Source organism: Lissotriton helveticus, chromosome 4_1 (genome assembly GCF_964261635.1).
Source record: "Lissotriton helveticus chromosome 4_1, aLisHel1.1, whole genome shotgun sequence".
Taxonomy (NCBI): Eukaryota; Metazoa; Chordata; class Amphibia; order Caudata; family Salamandridae; genus Lissotriton; species Lissotriton helveticus.
The window spans coordinates 1,930,556,135-1,930,574,694 of record NC_136063.1 but is presented as its reverse complement, the minus strand read 5'-3'; positions in this window follow the sequence as shown (position 1 = coordinate 1,930,574,694).

Below are 18,560 nucleotides of genomic sequence, written 5' to 3'. Positions count from 1 at the left end.
AACTGCAGCTGTTTAGAATAAATAGCATGTGCTTATTTTTGCTTCCCTGTCTATGTGGTGTCACTCTATTCTCTATAGGTGCATTAAGGACATTGCTGGATAATAAGAAGAATGGTAGATATAAAAATGCTGCTTTATTTGTTTGCTTCTGCTAGGTAACTCAGACTAATGGGTTAATAATTAGTAATAAAGGGTGGCAACAGAACAAATTATTTTTCTCGCATTAATTATTTTCTTGTGTTTGTTTATACATTAGTTAATAAAGAGGCTTTGGGCCTAGTGAAAACTTTCCGTGCTTGCAAAAATCTGCTTGGAGCCAGAATAAGTCTGTGATGGCTTCAGTTTTCTCCGTCTGAAAAGTTTGTTACGATGAGATGACATTCTCTTTGTCGAACAAGGCCAAGGCCAGGAACCGGCGAAAAGCTTATAATTTTCATGCATCCGAGGAAGCTGAAAACTTTATTTTGTTGCCAATGTATCGAACTGGAGGAAACTGCGTTTTTCGAAAACTGGAGACAATGGTCTCTAAGAATGATGACGGAACTGTAATTCTGAAATCTGGTGACATGTCGCATTGTCACTTTTGAGCCAATGGGACTTCATTTCAGCAGAGAAAAATATACAATTTTAGATTAGCTTAGCGTAGAAAGGTATAAAAACTCTTACCCCGTGGAAGAGTTATGCTGCTCCTTGCAGACCTTTTGATGAGGGCGTTATGCTGCTGGACTTCTCTTGGAGCACGTAAGAGCCCTCAAAGACTTTACTTTTAATTTTCCTTATAGCTAGCATTAGTTAGGGACTTAGGTTTTGAAAAATGCCAAGCTGATAATTTTCATTTGCAATAATAATTTTGATTCATAATAAAATTGTCATAACTATTTGCAATGATTCAAATAAAAATACTTTAATAAAATCTCTAATACATTTTCCAAATGAGTAGCTAATAAAAATCTTACTTTGGAAATCAAGCTGGTCTTGTTATTTTCATATGTATAGGTTATTCATAGCTAGATCTTATCGCCACTGTGGCTTAATTAGCTTGTAGGTTTGTATAGTACAATGAATTCATTTACCATGGTTGTATATAGATGTATATAATTTGTGAATAGGTTAATTAGGTCACATGATCCAGTTCGTTATAATATGTCATGTTAGATTTATGGGCCTTATGAGAGTTTATTGATTGATGGTGTATATAGTAGAGTTGGGTAGCGTTGCTTATGACATATTTCCAAAAGCCCGCTGGATCAATTTTTCTGGTAGCAGAGGATGGTTACTATGGTAACCGATATGTTATATGGTAGTTGCATAGGATCGATGATTAACATATGTTGAGTTTGTTAAATTGTGTTATGTGTAGTCGAAAGGGTTTTTCCGACGTGGAAAATCCTAGTTGTACCAGTACAGAGTAGTGTGGCCAGAGTGTAAAGTCACAAGTCACACAGTGCATTTGATCTGTTTCAGAGTTGTGATATCGTCGTGTATCACAAGTGTTGTCGTCGCGCAGCACGTGTTAGGGATATAGGTGTGTAAGATAGAATGCATGAATAGTGAGGATTTTCTAAGAAATCGAAACTTTGAGTATAAGGACATTGTGTCCATTGTAAACCTCTCTGTGGGGAAAGTAATAGAATTTATTCCACTTGAATGAAGGGTAGGATATAACGTCGCTTATTTTACTGACGATTCATGTTATCAGTGGGGGGTTAGAGTCCCGCCAAGATTTCATGTGTGTGTGGTTAGGGATACTTTCCGTTTGAAAGTGCGTAAATGATTTTGTAATTCTGTTCGAGTCAAACTTTGAATTGCTACTTTATGTGCATTCAGAGGGAAGCGAGTTTGTTATTACATGTGTGAAGGGTAGAGTAAAGGTTTACTTTATCGGCAAATGCATATTCTGTGAGAATAGCGTCGTCTATTCCACGCAAAGAATTTCTCGTGTGTCTGTAAAACTATCATCTTATTTAGAGAAACAGACAAATGGTTCGTTCTTTTTGTGTTGATTAATTGAATTTCATTGAGAAAAGCGTCTTTAAAATGGGGCTGTGAAAAGTTTTTGTGAAGGAGGGGTGAGCGCTGAGAGTGAGACGCGAGAAACAGCAGCGGTTGTGTACGTCACAGGGTCTGCGCAGGAATTGGGTACCGTACGTCATAGGCTGTACTCTGATTGGCTCATGTGACTTTGTCGAGCTGAACGCTGATTGGCTTTAGTGGAAAGCTCTAATTTTATTGGTTGAGCAAGGTGGTGACGTAGCTCGAACCTGATTGGCTTGTTGGTGTGTTTCGCGCACGGATTGGCTGGTGTTACGGAACAAACAGGAAAACATTTACGATCATTTCTGATTAAGCGGATTTGATTTAAAAATGACTTATTACTTTAAACATGTCGAGAAAAAGACTTCGATACTTCAAAAATGTAAGAATTTATTTTCACCAGACAAGAAAATTCAAACGCGAGGTGGTAAATTACTTCATAAGTACAAGACACCTGCAGCGTATATGGAAGGTGAATATGGTTACCATACTGTCCTGTGGTTTGATGTTTGGAAAAATTACACAAAGGACGACGGCGTATTGGCTTGGCCGGATGATGGTTCATTTAATGTTAAGGTTTTGAGAAATCTGAGAGAGAAAATGTCAGCTCTAGTACCACGGCCTAGACCGACACAATTTGAAGCTTTAGTTGAATGGGAGGATGAGATGTTTCAACTTCAGAGAGAAGCAAATGGAATTAAGAGACCTCCAAAAACACCGAGTTACAGACGAGAAACGCATGAAGATAGAATGCGTATGTGGAGACAGGGAGATATGTGTGATGGTCTCTATTTAATTAGGGAAATGGTTCTAGGGTCTCCAGGTGAAAAAAGAACTGAAAAGAAAAATAATATGGTTATAGATAATGAAACAGAGGATCCAGTCTTAGAATAAATTTATACAACGAATAATAAAAATGCCCCTTTGAGACAGCCTCGTTCCTGGTCCACTCCAACGGTTTCTGCTGGAACCACTCCTAGTGCACCCCCAGTAAATGACTCTCCAAAATTGTACCCAAATAATTGCGAATCTTTTGGAACTCCAGAACAATTTGAGACAAGAACTAATTCTAGTGTTTATAATGAAAACAGAAGTTTTCCAATGGAAAGGGAAGCCCCTAGAAATCTAATGAGAACTGACAGGATTGAGGAAGTTGCAAATACTTCAGAATACCTGCGATCGAAAGAAAATTTAATTCAACAAATAACCAAGAGCATGGAAGCAGTGACAGTTCCAGTAACGATTGGTCCTGTTCAGCCTGTTTTCGATCAAAAGGAAATTAAACAACCAGGTTTAACAATTCCATTAAACGCAGAAATTCAAAAAGTAGCTGAAAAATTTTATTCAGATTTATCTGAAATTAATCGTGAAAAATCAAGGATGCCTGACTTGACTTTTAATCAAGGTTCTTTTAACCAGACACCAATGGGTGCAGAGTCAGATGCTGAGTCACCTGAGAAAAGAGAAACGAATTCAAAGCTTGATGTTGCTAAATTAAAAGCAGATTTAGAAGAATTAATAATTGGCACAATTGGTCCTGATAGTTTAAAATTTTACAGAGATGATGAACTCCTGTTCATCAGCAAAAGCATTCATTGGAAAATAAAGAATAAATATGATCAGCTGGAAGAACTGGCAGAAGAATTAGAAATTGATTTGAACAAACAGAAAAACCTAGGAAAACATTACAGATTAAATTTTACAGAAAAAGACATTGAAAATTTCAATACAGGAGGAAGAATTATGCACATAAAAGAGTTGATTGTTTATATCAAGAAATTGGGTGACTTGAGTAAATGGAGAGTGAAATGGACTAAAAAGAAGGAAGACGAAAGGTTGGATAGGTTGGATAATCTGTCTAAACAGTTTCCAATGAGAGAAATCGCAGGTGGAGGGTATGTACATGTTCCCTGGTCAAGACAGGACATTTTGCTTTTCACTAATGATTTTCCTCGGCTGAGGGAAAAACCTGTGGAATGGTACCGACAAGTAGACAGGTTTATTAAAGTTTCAAAAGTTCTGTGGATTGATCTGATTGGCTTTTTCGACATAGTTGTCCCATCAGATCTATGGACAGAATGCAAAATTGCTATAAGTTGGCCAAAAGCTGAACCAGATCGAGTTAAAGAGACAGGTGCTCCAGCACCCGAGGTCATGGAATTCTATGAAAAAGTGATTTACTGGTTAAAACAAAAAATCGCCCCAAAAGAAGTAGATTGGGTTAAAATTGACAGAACAAACCAGGAGTCGAAAGAATCAGTTCATTCATTCTATGAAAGATTATTATTGGTTTTCAAACAATACAGTGGTTATGAAAAATTAGATGAGAAAGATATGAGCCATTTTATTTACAGGTTCGTATATGGTCTTAGACCAGAAATCGGGGAAATGATCAGGAATAATATTGTCGGATGGCAATCAAATTCGGTTGATGATATTTTGAGGAAAGCAAAATACTGCAGTGATGAGTTAGAGGCCAAACAAAAGAAGCTAAAGGAAAAAGCAATGTGGGCACAAGTAAAAGTAGCTGAACAACAGATAGCAAGCCTTGAAAATAAAAATGGGAATTTTGTGCAACATGGAAATTTCGTACAAAATCAGAATCAGGGTCAAGGAAAGTTTAAAAGTAATTTTAATAATCCAATTAAGCCAAAGTTTAATCCAGAAATTGAAAAATTAAAACAAACGATGCCTTGCTTTAATTGCGGGGAGATTGGACATTGGAGAAACGAGTGTAAAAACCCACCCAGAAAGTTTAAAAATGCATCATTTAACCCACAGATGCAGAATGATGTTGATCTGCAGCAACAGTTGCAGCTGCAGCGTCAAATGAGTGAATTGAATCTTCAGCGACAGCTACAACAGCAGTTAAACCAGCAGCAGAGTCAGATCCCGTTGCCCCCTTTCCCAAATTGTGGGGGAAGTCAAAAATTCAATCCAGAATTTGGATTCAGCGGATGTGATCAGGTAATAAGAAATCAAAGACCAAATTTGCAAAGTGAATCAGGACAATTTTTGTTAACAGGAAACAAAGAAAGTGATTCTGATGACTGCTTCTGACGGTGCCCGAGAGAGGGGGAAGAGTGTGTAATTGGAGCCACTCTTGAGGTTGACCAGTCTGGTCCATTTGTAAATGGAAAGGTGAACGATGTAGAGATCACTTTTCTTGTGGACACTGGTGCGACTCGTTCTACTGTTAGATCAGTGGAAATTGAAAACCTACCTCTCTCTGGGGATACCATCCAAGTAGTCGGAGTCAGCAATCAACAAATGAAGACTGATCTTACTGATCCTGTGAATATGGAAATAGGCAATTTCAAAGACAAACACAGATTGTAGTTTGTAATAGCAGTCCAGTGAATTTACTAGGTAGAGATATATTGTGCATAATGAATTGCAGGATATATTGCTCACCTGGTGGAATTGAGTTACAAACCATGGAGGAAGATGGGTTGTACAGACTAACTATGCTAATGATTGAGGCGGAAGAAGAAAAATTGTTTCCTACATTTGATAAAGAAAATTTACCAGAGGAATTAAAAGAGACAGTAAATTCTGAGATTTGGGATTTGACTGGAAATGAGATGGGTCTGATGAAACATGTCGATCCAGTCAAAATCACAGTGAAACAGGGAATAGACTTTCCAAACATTCCTCAATATAAAATGAAGGCAGAAACGATTGAGGGTGTTATTCCTGTAATTGAAAATTTCATCAAACAAGGTGTTTTGAAAGAAATTGAGAGCAGTCCTTGTAACTCACCGATTATGGGGATCAAAAAGCCAAATGGAACGTACAGAATAGTTCAGGATTTGAGAAAAATTAATCAGATTGTCGTTCCTTGTTGCCCAGTTGTTCCTAACCCTGCTGTCATTCTTTACCAGATTCCGCATGATGCAGAATGGTATACTGTCATTGATCTTTGCAATGCGTTCTTTACTGTCCCATTGAATCCAGAAAGCCAGGAAATCTTCGCTTTTCGGTTCCAGAGTAGGACCCTCGCATGGTGCAGAATTCCTCAAGGGTATACAGAAAGTCCTTCTATCTTTAATGAACTATTGAAGAGATCTTTGGAAGATTTGAATTTGCCAGGCAGATCGACATTAGTGCAGTATATTGACGATCTGTTGATCGCAGCAAAGACGAGAGATAATTGTGTGACAGACACGATTACAATTTTGAATCATTTGGCAGATGAGGGACACAAAGTGTCTCCTGCAAAGTTGCAGTTTTGTAAACAAGAGGTAAAATACCTTGGTCATAGAATTGCAAAAGGAATGAGACAGGTGACAATTGAGAGAATCAAAATGATTCAAGGAATGCAACCTCCAAAAACACAAAGACAGGTGAGAATGTTCCTGGGAATGGTTGGTTACTGTCGGCAATGGATAAGTGGATTTTCGGTAATTGCGAAGCCACTACAGAGATTAACAAAATCAGATGTGAAAGATCCAATTGTTCTTACTGATATTGAATTAGAAGCTTTTGAGAAACTAAAAAGAAGCTTATGTGAAGCTCCGGCTCTGGGCATGCCAGATTATGAAAAAGGTTTTGAACTATACTGCAGTGAAAGAGAAGGATGTGCTTTGTCTGTGTTAATTCAGAGACATGGTAACATGAGAAAGCCTATTGCTTACTTCTCAGTAGTTCTTGATCCGGTTGCGAAGGCATTGCCAGGTTGCTTAAAAGCAGTTGCAGCAACAAGTGTTAGCCTGGAGCAAAGTGAGGGAATAATAATGGGATTTCCTGTAAAAGTTTATGTTCCTCACTCAGTTGAAATTCTCCTTACAAGGAGTAAAATGCAGCACATGACAAGCAGCAGACTAACCAAATATGAGAAAATTATTCTGGGATCTGATAATGTGTCAATTGCAAGGTGTGTGAATTTAAATCCTTCCACACTGTTGCCTGACATTGAAAATATTGACGAAAATGAAGTGGAGCATGAATGCTTGGATGTCATGGAATACTGTACCAAGCCAAGGCAGGACATTAAAGATGTACCGTTGCCTGAATCAGATCTTGTTTTCTTTGTGGATGGCTCCTGTCTAAGATCAGAAGGAGGTGTTTTAAAAGCAGCATACTCAGTCTGCACAGTTGCAGATGTTGAAGAAGCATCATGTCTAGAAGGAATTCGTTCAGCACAGGTGGCTGAATTAATTGTTTTGATTCGTGCTTGTGAAATAGCAAAAGATTTGAGAGTTACTATAATAACAGATAGTCAGTATGGGTTCGGAGTTGTGCATGATTATGGACAGCTCTGGTCTCAGAGAGGCTACATGACATCAGCAGGTTCGCCAATCAAAAATGCAGTATTTATTAAGAGATTGATTGATGGCATTCAATTGCCAAAGGAGATTGCTGTAGTGAAATGCGCAGCACATCAAAAAGGTGAAGATTTTATCACCAAAGGCAATAATTTTGCAGACGAAATGGCAAAATTCTGTGCAAAAAATTAATTTGGACTTAATAGGGGAAAAACAAAGACTTTGGTTCAATTTCAGTAATGCTAACATCTGTTGTTGAGACATGGGAAGAAATTAGGGACTTACAAAATGAAGCTGACGATGATGAGAAGAACTCATGGTTAAGAGCAGAATGTAGGCCACGAGATGAGGATGGTGTTTGGACCTACAAAGATGGCAGAGTAGTTTTACCAAATTGCATGATTGCTGACATGGCCAGAATGTATCATGGTCCTGGTCATATTGGAAGAGACTCTATGATCAGGCTTTTCAAAGAGACATGGTTTAATACTAAGTTTAGGACAATTGCAGAGTCTCTTTGTCAGAGGTGTTTGACTTGCCAACAAATGAACCCAAACAGGAAATCAGTTGTGGGAACGGGAGTTATAGGTCGGGAGGGTGGTCCTTTTACCAGATTACAAATGGATTTCATTGAAATGCCAATACACAACTGTTTAAAATATGTTTTGGTGATTGTGTGCTTGTTTTCAAGATGGGTGGAAGCATTTCCAACACGTCATTGTGATTCGATTACAGTGGCAAAGTTGCTTCTTAGAGAGATAATACCGAGGTACGGTTTCCCAGTCACTCTTGAGAGTGATGGAGGGGGACATTTTGATAACAAACTGATGAAATTGATCTGTGAAGCATTACACATTGAGCAGAAAATACATTGTGCATACAGACCAGAGGCATCTGGAGTAGTAGAGCAGATTAATGGAACAATAAAAAATAGAATTGGGAAAATGTGTCTTGATACAGGTGTAAAGTGGACAGATGCTCTTCCACTTGTTCTGATGACTTTGAGAAGTACACCAGATAAAAAGACAGGTCTGAGTCCTCATGAGATCCTTATGGGGAGAGTGATGAGGCAAGCTTATGTACCTGTAGGGAAACTGTTAAGCATTAATGACAGTGCGATTTTGGAGTATTGCAAACGTCTGTCTGACGTAGTGACTTCTGTGTCTAATCAGGTGGGAACTGAAGCACAATCAAAAGACAAAGTGCAGACACATGATCTGAGACCTGGAGATTGGGTCAGAACGAAAGTTCACCGAATAAGGAACTGTTTGATCCCAAGGTGGCAGAAACCGAGGCAGGTGATCCTTGTTACAACGAATGCAGTGAAGTGTAGAGGATTGAAAAGGTGGATACATCCGAGTCACACTATTCCAATACCTACACCTGAAAACTCTGATGAGGAGAGTGATACGACAGATGATTCAGACTCTGAAGAAGAAGTAGAAAGAAATCCAGATATTGAAGATCGACAGAGTGGTCGACATCTGGAGAAACCATCTGTGAATGGAGGTTTGATTGGAAAAGAATTGAAGATTATTGAAATAGATTCTGGAGATGAAAATAATCTGTTAGATAAAGAATCAACAGAAGTAACAGAAAAGGAAACAGGTGAAGGGAGAGAACCTGATAAAGAATCGAGAAAAGAAAAAGAAACAACAGAAGAGTCTGATCAAGTTCAGAAGAAAGACCAGGAGGGTATCGAAAGGCAGATAACGAGCTCTGAAAGCAGGAACAAGGATTCCGGATCTGGGAAGTTAAAGGTGATTGAAGAATTGGACGAAGACGAATTACCGAGTACCAGTGATGGGAGAAGGAGTGCTGTTCCTAACGGAGTAAGGCTGCCGATTAGAAACGATCCTGGGATAACGATTGAAATTTCTGACAGTGACTCTGGAGAAAGTGATGAAGAATGTCAAAAAGTAGGAGTGAAGAAAAGATCATGGAAAACAGAATCTAATGAGTCTGAACCAAAAAGAAAAATCCTGAGGAAAGGAGAGACCTGGCCATCTGAAAACGGAGGGTTGAGAGTCATGTTAGTGAAAAGATCAAAGGAGCAGGTGAATGAGATAAGTAGTCAAGGGGATCCTGAAAAGAAAGCTGAAAAAGGAAAGAAAATAGAAGTGATTTCCAGAAAGACAAAGAGAGTTTTGAGACCGAATCAGAAATATAAGTGTCCTGAATGGGCTTATATAATAATACCACCTGTAATTGAAATAAATAGCAGTAGTCAGGAAGAAGAAGTGGAAGAAATTAGTGACAATGATTGAAGTACTAACCTGTTAGAATTTAGAATTAAGTTTAGGTTTCTGTTTTTGGCGTAAGGCTGAAGAAATTGTGTTAAGTGACACAAGGTCGAAGAAATTGTATTTAGTTGGAGAATAACTTGTGACGCAAGGTCGAAGAAAAATTGTTAGAAGGTTTTTTAAAAAAAATAATAATAATTTAAAAGGGGGGTGTGAAGTTTTAGAAAATTTGGAAAATTTTTGTTTTCTTTTTTTTTGTAAATAAGTTTATATATAAAAAAAAAAGAGATGCCTTATGTAATGGCGCGTAGTACTTCAAAATGTTCCATTTTTAAGAAATGCTGTAAGATGACTCTGGTGTGTGTGCTCATATTAATTCTGCTCTGGTTAGTTTTAGTTGTCATCTTTCCTTTCGGGATCGATAAGGAGAGGTACAAGGTCAATATGACAAGCAAAGCTTCAGTTAGTCAAGACAAACATAGTGCAACACACAAAGCTAATAAGGTTATTGATCACAGACCAGATGTTCATCAGGACAGGTCTGTTGGTGATTTTTCTAGCAATACTTTTTCAAGGCTTCTGGGAGAGTACGTTAAGGTCATGGGTGTCAAAGATTGTTATATCTGTGTGAAGTTGCCTGCTTCTGTTTCTGAGGGAGTGACATACAATATGCTTCCTCTTACTTATGGCATAACATGCAGTGTGATAGCTAGTTTATTTTACCAGACTGGTCGGTTGGAGTATTATTATTCCAACTATGATGAGATCTTTGCTAACCTAAAAATAGAGAATGCTTTAAATAAACATAAACAAGCTAAACAGATGAGGGATTTCTTTTTAGTAACTAATGAACTGACTTACGAGTATGCTTATAGAAACAATTTAACTTGTAAATTGAGAGCTGAGGAAAAGACTTTCCTGAACCTTGTTGAGGAGAGAAGGGCAATTTATTAAAGAAATGAGATGGTCAAACAGACCAAATCGAAGTTTTGGCAGAAGGAGGATGCTAAGCTTAATGGCAAATCTTTTGATAATGTTGCAATTCACATAGACAAACCAATTAGTGGCAAGCTTTGCATTAGGAGAGACAATACACTGTTTGATAATTATTTTGTAGGAGCTAGCAACTGTGAGTACACTTACCAAATAATGGGGGGTTGGGGATTCAAAGGTGGCAGAGATCCAATTTTTCCTGGGATTTATTTTGTCTGTGGAGATAAGGCTTATTATAATCTCCCGGACCATTGGTATGGGACATGTTTTGTTGGTCTTGTGTTCCCCAAGATTTTTCATGTTGACAGAAATGCAGAAGGTTCTTTTGAAATCAGTGGCCATGCAAACATATATAGAAGAGAAAGTTTCTCAGAAATTTTGGGAGACATCTTTGAGGCAGTGATACCCTTAGTAGGTATAACCTTGAATGCAGGAATAATCAGAAAATTGTCCACAATTGTTGACAGATTGTCCACTAACACAGCAGGTGGTTTTCAGTTAGTGGATGTGGAGGTCATTGCGGTCAGATCAATGGCGATGCAAAATCGTCTTGCTTTAGATATACTCCTGGCAAAAGAGGGAGGAGTCTGTGGCATTTTACATGTACAGCATTGCTGTACCTACATTCCAGATGAGAGTAAGAATATTGAAATGTACATTAGAAATATCACAGAGTTGCATTCAGAAATAGTCCCCTTAGAAGAAGATGATTTTTCAGAACGACTTTCAAAAAGATTTCAAGCAATCAAAACCTGGTTTCAAGAGATTGGTGGATCAGTTCTTGGCAAGATTCTAACACCTTTGTTTGTAATAATTTTTGTGATAGTTTTGACAAAGATTAGTTGTATGTTACACAAGAGAAAGAAGCACATGAGGGAAAAGAGAAGAATTTATAAAATCAAAAAGGAGCAAGAGAAAGAGATAGAGCTTGAGGAGTTGCGCAGAGCTCAATTTGAGAGTTGTAAAGATTTTGTTGAAACTAGTCTTTAGAAAATACTAACAGAATGAAATCGAACCATTTTCTTTTGAGATAAAAATGTTACCAAATTTGTGGGTGTGGTGTGGTGATTGGTTAATCACCAGATGAGGGAGTTGATGGAGCGAGATTCAGAAATGTTTTTCATTTCAACTCGTGAAGTCACACTTCCATAATAAAATAATAAAATTAACAGTTGTATTGTGTATGTATGCATCTACACCTGACAAACGCGGGATACTAACATCTGTGCTCATAAACGTGCATTATGTTGCATTTCCTTGTTTGTGGAAATAATAAATTAATCGTGTCTATTGTCATGTCAAAAACTTAACTGCAGCTGTTTAGAATAAATAGCATGTGCTTATTTTTGCTTCCCTGTCTATGTGGTGTCACTCTATTCTCTATAGGTGCATTAAGGACATTGCTGGATAATAAGAAGAATGGTAGATATAAAAATGCTGCTTTATTTGTTTGCTTCTGCTAGGTAACTGAGACTAATGGGTTAATAGTTAGTAATAAAGGGTGGCAACTGAACAAATTATTCTCGCATTAATTATTTTCTTGTGTTTGTTTATACATTAGTTAATAAAGAGGCTTTGGGCCTAGTGAAAACTTTCCGTGCTTGCAAAAATCTGCTTGGAGCCAGAATAAGTCTGTGATGGCTTCAGTTTTCTCCGTCTGAAAAGTTTGTTACGATGAGATGACATTCTCTTTGTCGAACAAGGCCAAGGCCAGGAACCGGCGAAAAGCTTATAATTTTCATGCATCCGAGGAAGCTGAAAACTTTATTTTGTTGCCAATGTATCGAACTGGAGGAAACTGCGTTTTTCGAAAACCGGAGACAATGGTCTCTAAGAATGATGACGGAACTGTAATTCTGAAATCTGGTGACATATCGCATTGTCACTTTTGAGCCAATGGGACTTCATTTCAGCAGAGAAAAATATACAATTTTAGATTAGCTTAGCGTAGAAAGGTATAAAAACTCTTACCCCGTGGAAGAGTTATGCTTCTCCTTGCAGACCTTTTGATGAGGGCGTTATGCTGCTGGACTTCTCTTGGAGCACGTAAGAGCCCTCAAAGACTTTACTTTTAATTTTCCTTATAGCTAGCATTAGTTAGGGACTTAGGTTTTGAAAAATGCCAAGCTGATAATTTTCATTTGCAATAATAATTTTGATTCATAATAAAATTGTCATAACTATTTGCAATGATTCAAATAAAAATGCTTTAATAAAATCTCTAATACTTTTTCCAAATGAGTAGCTAATAAAAATCTTACTTTGGAAATCAAGCTGGTCTTGTTATTTTCATATGTATAGGTTATTCATAGCTAGATCTTATCGCCACAGTGGCTTAATTAGCTTGTAGGTTTGTATAGTACAATGAATTCATTTACCATGGTTGTATATAGATGTATATAATTTGTGAATAGGTTAATTAGGTCACATGATCCAGTTGGTTATAATATGTCATGTTAGATTTATGGGCCTTATGAGAGTTTATTGATTGATGGTGTATATAGTAGAGTTGGGTAGCGTTGCTTATGACATATTTCCAAAAGCCCGCTGGATCACTACGACCTGGCCAAGGGGAGGGTGTCACGTGGTTACTAGAGACATTTTCGACATCTATGTGTTAGCATGAGCCCGGTTGCTATGATGTTGCTTTTACGCACAACACTGCATGTCTTTATTTTGCACAACTCTGTTTATGCCTTTCACATGAGAACTCTCTGCTGTGCTCGTTCTCTGCCTGTTCCTGGAGTTTAGTCTAAACATAGTGAGCAAGGTCGATAAACAGTGACTCTTGTTGTTATGTTCTGGTCAGGCCCTAGCACTTAGACAAAACATATGAATGCAGCTGTTTCTGCTGGAGGATCGTACTTTGATATTAAGTTTAGGTAACACACACTTGGAAAGGGACCTTTCCAGGGAGAAGAGCTACACGCAACTGTGATGTAGAAATACAATCTATGCCCTGAGGTATGGGGTCTGCTGACAAAGCCCAGAGATTTTCTATTATATAATAATACTTCTGCTTACCAAGAGGAGGGTGGCTAGGCCTTATAGTCATTCATCCACTGTTGTTATAAAATTATATCTCCCTTTATGATATATGGCCTTGCTGCAATGCTAACTGTATTGATATTATGCATTTTGCTGCTGGTGGTGGCTCGTATACTGCATTTTAGAGCACTTTAGTTAAAATAAATATTTTAAACTATTTTCGTGTTTCTATCAGATCTTATTGTGGAAAAGTATGAGAATGTGAGCGAAAAAGAGTGTCTTGTTACCGCGATTCCTGAGAGATCTGGGAGTGTTGAGTTCTGGGGTGTCTAATCATTGGTTTCTCCATTTGTGAGTAGGAGAGCTAGTGAGGCACTATAGCTAGTCAGTCCTGGGTTTGTTGGTACTAAGGTGGTGGAAAGGCTTAGTCCCTATACACCGAGGTCCCTATTTCCTGCGCATAGTTCTGTGGATATGCAGAATCCCTGCAACAAGAGCTTCTTTTGATACCATTTCTTATGCTGTCCCCATCAATTAGCTCAGGAATGCTGGTGTCATGAGTTTTTCTCTGCAGTGGTTATATCTTTTCAGAGCAATTGAACCCAGGTGGTGTATCTTACACCATTTAGATCAAGAGCCAAGCCTCAGCAGTGTGGAGTCCCCAGGCCTCGATTCTAAGCCCATTACATTTTAACATCTACATGACTCTCATTGCTAAATTGATTCAGTTTTGACTTGGCACTTATATTACGCCCAAAACACCCTGACCGTTATTTGGACAAAGTTGCTCCTAAAGCTCAGTTTCTGATTCGTATGTCTAAATTTCCAGATTGGATGCAGACGACTTTCATAAATTTAATGTCAACAAAACTGTGGCACACCTTTATGAAGGTACCTCGGTGCCTTGGTTCAAGGAATAATGGCCAGATGATTTCGGTTTTTGCCACCATCCCAAAGTATGTGGTTAAAAATCTGAGGGTGCAAATGAATACTTAACTGTATTTGGGAGCCTTCTACCATCAGGATCTACTGTACAAGGCATTCCCTTTACTTTCAGAGTCAGCACACAAGTCGTAGTCTGAGCCATTATTCTCTATTGCATAGACTACTGTAATGTATTTTTTCTTTTAAATCATATGTAGTTTCTTATATGTTTCACCCTTGTGCATGTTTTGTTTACCAGTCCAATTGTTACGCTACTTCTTGTCATGTAAAGCGCTCTGATACCCACTTGGGTCATGTTCGCGGTATACAGAACTTTATAAATAGATAAAAATAAATAAAAATTTTTAAACTATCTTGGCCTTCCAAAAAAACAAAAAAATCGATCTTCCGCAGCAGAGTCAAAATGTCACTGCAAGACTCCTTTTTTAATCGGCCTCCTTTTTGCTTCACTTCCTCTTATCTTTGTTCTTTGACTGGTTACCTGTTCACCTACGCATTCAATTCAAGACAGTTTGGGGCCCATTAGGATGTCGGGCGGATTGCCCCCGCCAGGCTGGCGGTAGCCACCGCCGGCCTGGCAGGGGTAATCCGCCCGACATCCGCAACTGAATTCCCCCCGCCATATAAGTATGGCGGGGGGGACCGCGGCAGACGGAAAGACCGCCCGCCGCTTTTTCGCCCCGGTCGCCTTGCTGCCGGGGCGGAAAAGGATTAATATGGCGGCGGTGTCTAATAGACACCGCCAGCCATATTAGTATGGGCCAAAAGCGATGCCGCCACAGAAAGGCCTGCAGTCTTCACTCTGGGGGCCCCCTGTGGGCCCCCAGAGTGAAGGAGGGGTGGGGGGTGCACACGGGGATACCTGTGGTACCCCCCCAGCAGTTGCATACACGAAGCAGCAGGCACCGCACGGTGCCTGCCGCTTCGTGTATGCAAATGCCTGCATACATTTTTAACATTGTGGCGGGCGGTGCAGTGAACACCGCCCACCACAATGTTAAAAATGAGGGATGCGCCAGCCACTGTGGCGGGCGCATCCTAATGCATACATAGGGACCCCCGCCCTTAAGGCCGGCGGTCCCTTTTACCGATGGGATGGCGGGCGGACTCCTAATGGGGGCCTTTGTCTTTTTCTTTAAGCAGGTTCCAGCTTTCGCCAATCTAGACTCAGCTCGTACACTCTTCTGACGTCTTGTTTATGTGCCACACACCTAGTGTTCTACGTTGGATGGCAGATCACTTTCTTTACCGGGTGCTTCCCTGAGAAACTCGTTGTCATTTGTTTTAAGAACTGAAACACATCTACCTGCCTTCCAAAAAAAGGCTTGAGACCTGGCTTTTAGACACGCAGGAATCTCTAGACGAGCCGGCCCCCTCTGCACAGTCTTTATTGTTTTTGTGCCACGACATCCTTTTGAGCAGCTGCTGCGCTCTACAAATTTACATAATTCATTCCCCATTCAACCTGTTAGCAAAAGGAAACTCCTAGTTAATTGGTAAATATGGGGCGTAGTGCTGCAGTATGTCATAACTACCATGGTAGATCCTCTTGCTTTTTAGCTAATATATTTGGAAAATTGTGAGGCGCAATTGACGAAATTACCCTTTGGGGCTATTTACAAGCCCCTTGCGCCGCTGGTGCGTCACATTTAAAATGGGTAAAAGTGACGCACTGGCTGCGCAAGTGGCTTGTAAATAAGCCCCTTTATGTTTAATTCTTTCCAAGAAAAGATCACCGTACCAACCACAGCTGGAAAGGGTTGGTTCGATGGCTTCCATGCGTGTTGTAATGTGTGAGGTGTTAAGCGTTCCCATCCCAGCCCTGACGGAAAGGCATCCTATTCAAAGTCAGGTGTGCTCATGCCCCTAATAACCTCGCGCCTGTCTGCTCTGACCATAATTAATTACTGCAAATGTTATCAACTATCACAGAGTGTTGCGCGCTAATGCGATCATGTGACCCAGATCGCCCAAACACAGATCGTGTTCTCATAAATAAATAAAATAAGTAATTACTGCAAATATTACCAGTTATCACAGAATGGCGCGCGCTAATGTGTAATGTGGCCGGGATCGCCCAGACACACATTGTGTTCTCATAAAACTTGGTGTTGTTCTTAACTCGTAAACCTGGTAGGATGACGCAGCCCAGGATGACGCCCCGCAGCTCATAAGAGTTGCAACAGCAGCAATTATGTTCTGATTGCAAGTCGTCACATTACCAGACAGGAACGATGAATAATATTTCAGTAAGTCTTTGGTATTATCCTCCTTAGTTGTGTGACGTAAAAGTTGGGAGTAGTCAGCCAGTGATTAATTTGAGCGGGTGGTTGGCGGTGGGGGCCACCACACTCATTCTTGGGGACCAACAGTTATTTTTCGTCATCAGACATTTCCTGAGAGCAAGAGCGAGAGAAACACACACTCGGGAAATGAGGGAGAGAAAAACAAGCAAAACACTCACCAAGGGAGAAAGCAGGAACCTGAAAGAGGTAAATAAGAGAGCAAGGAGTGTTCGGCAGTAGATTAAAGAGCCATGAGGGGATTCGGGACTACACAGCCTTGGTGTTCGGCGCTCTGACATTTAGTAGCGGGCTGCTGGCTTCTGAGCTGCGATTATGGTACCGGCACTCATTATCTTACAAATTAAGCACTGCTGTGCGTGGAAATGGATGGGCCTGTGAACTCATATGATGGCCCGGTAGATACCTTACTGAGGTTGTGCACAGCATTGCTACCACCAGTGACCTCACTAGGGTCTTGCAATTGCAACTCAAATAAAACTTATTTCCAAAATGCGCTATAATGAGGGAATACACAGCAATGTTATCTACAACTGTGTGATTCAAATATATACAATTTAATTAACAACACCAAACATACCCAACACTTTAAACACCTACCCAAGATACACCTTGAATTTCCTAGCATTTGCCAAAGCTTTGGGTGGAGGAACCTAGATTTTACCACAAGATATGAGTGTCTGGGAATAGCAGTCTCTGGGAAACCACTCTGGAAATCGCTCTCGGAAGTGGCATCAAAACGAGCTGTCTGGCCCAAAGACTTGTCTACTGGAGTTCATGCCAAGACCTAAAAAGGAAAAATTCGAATGTTCATTTATTGATCTTCCATTGTTGCTCACCAAGCATTAGCTGCTCTAATAAGAACAGTGCAGCCCGAACTGCCAGGCTAGGCCAACTCCCTCTGAACGGGAACACAAGCAACAGTAGATGGGTTTCAGACTACTTAGGCCTCGTCAGTGTTTGTATAGCGTGGCGCAGTGAGCACAGAACCCAAATCTAGGCATACCCGTAATATTTAGAGAATGACACTGAGGAAAACGAAAAAGTGAAGGGTGGAAAGCTTGAATTAGTCTCAGCCACTGCTAATTAGTCAGTGATTCGTTCTGTTTCTTTTTGACTACCAAGCCACCTCAGACAGAAGTCAGTCATATACCAATCAACCTTATTCCTGCTCCTCCAAGGGCCCAAACTGCCAGACCAGATCCCCCCCTGAAGAGGAACACAAACAACCCAGGCCGGTTTCAAACTACTTAGGTCTTGTCAGTGAGGTGTAGCTTGAACTATATGGAAAATTCAGATTGGGATACCCTTCTTAAGCAAATTTGTTTTGGTTCACTCGATGATTAGACAACTTCCATATATTAGTTGAAAAGTGCTTATAAACTGAATACAAACAGTGTCTTAAATGTAAGCAACTTGTGCTAAAGGTTACTTCAGTTTAGAAAAATAAAATTTCATAATAAAGGCCTTATAAGCATGGGCATAGTTTTTTTTTCTCTATAAAGTGATTGGTATGTACAATCTATCAGACAGCAAAAACTGATGTCTTTATACTGTAATATGACAATATTTGATTTGTCCATTTAGACTCTATAAATCCCTGGTTTTCAATGTGCCTGGCCCCCTGGAAGCAGCATGGTCTAGCTGGGAGGACGATGTAGGGATCCTTGAGGATGAGGAATGGGCCAAGGCGAAAATGGCCTTGAGGAAACTCACAACATCAATGCTTCTTCTCTTGGTTCAATTCAAGTGTGCCCATTGGATTTATTATTCTCCCGATCACCTTT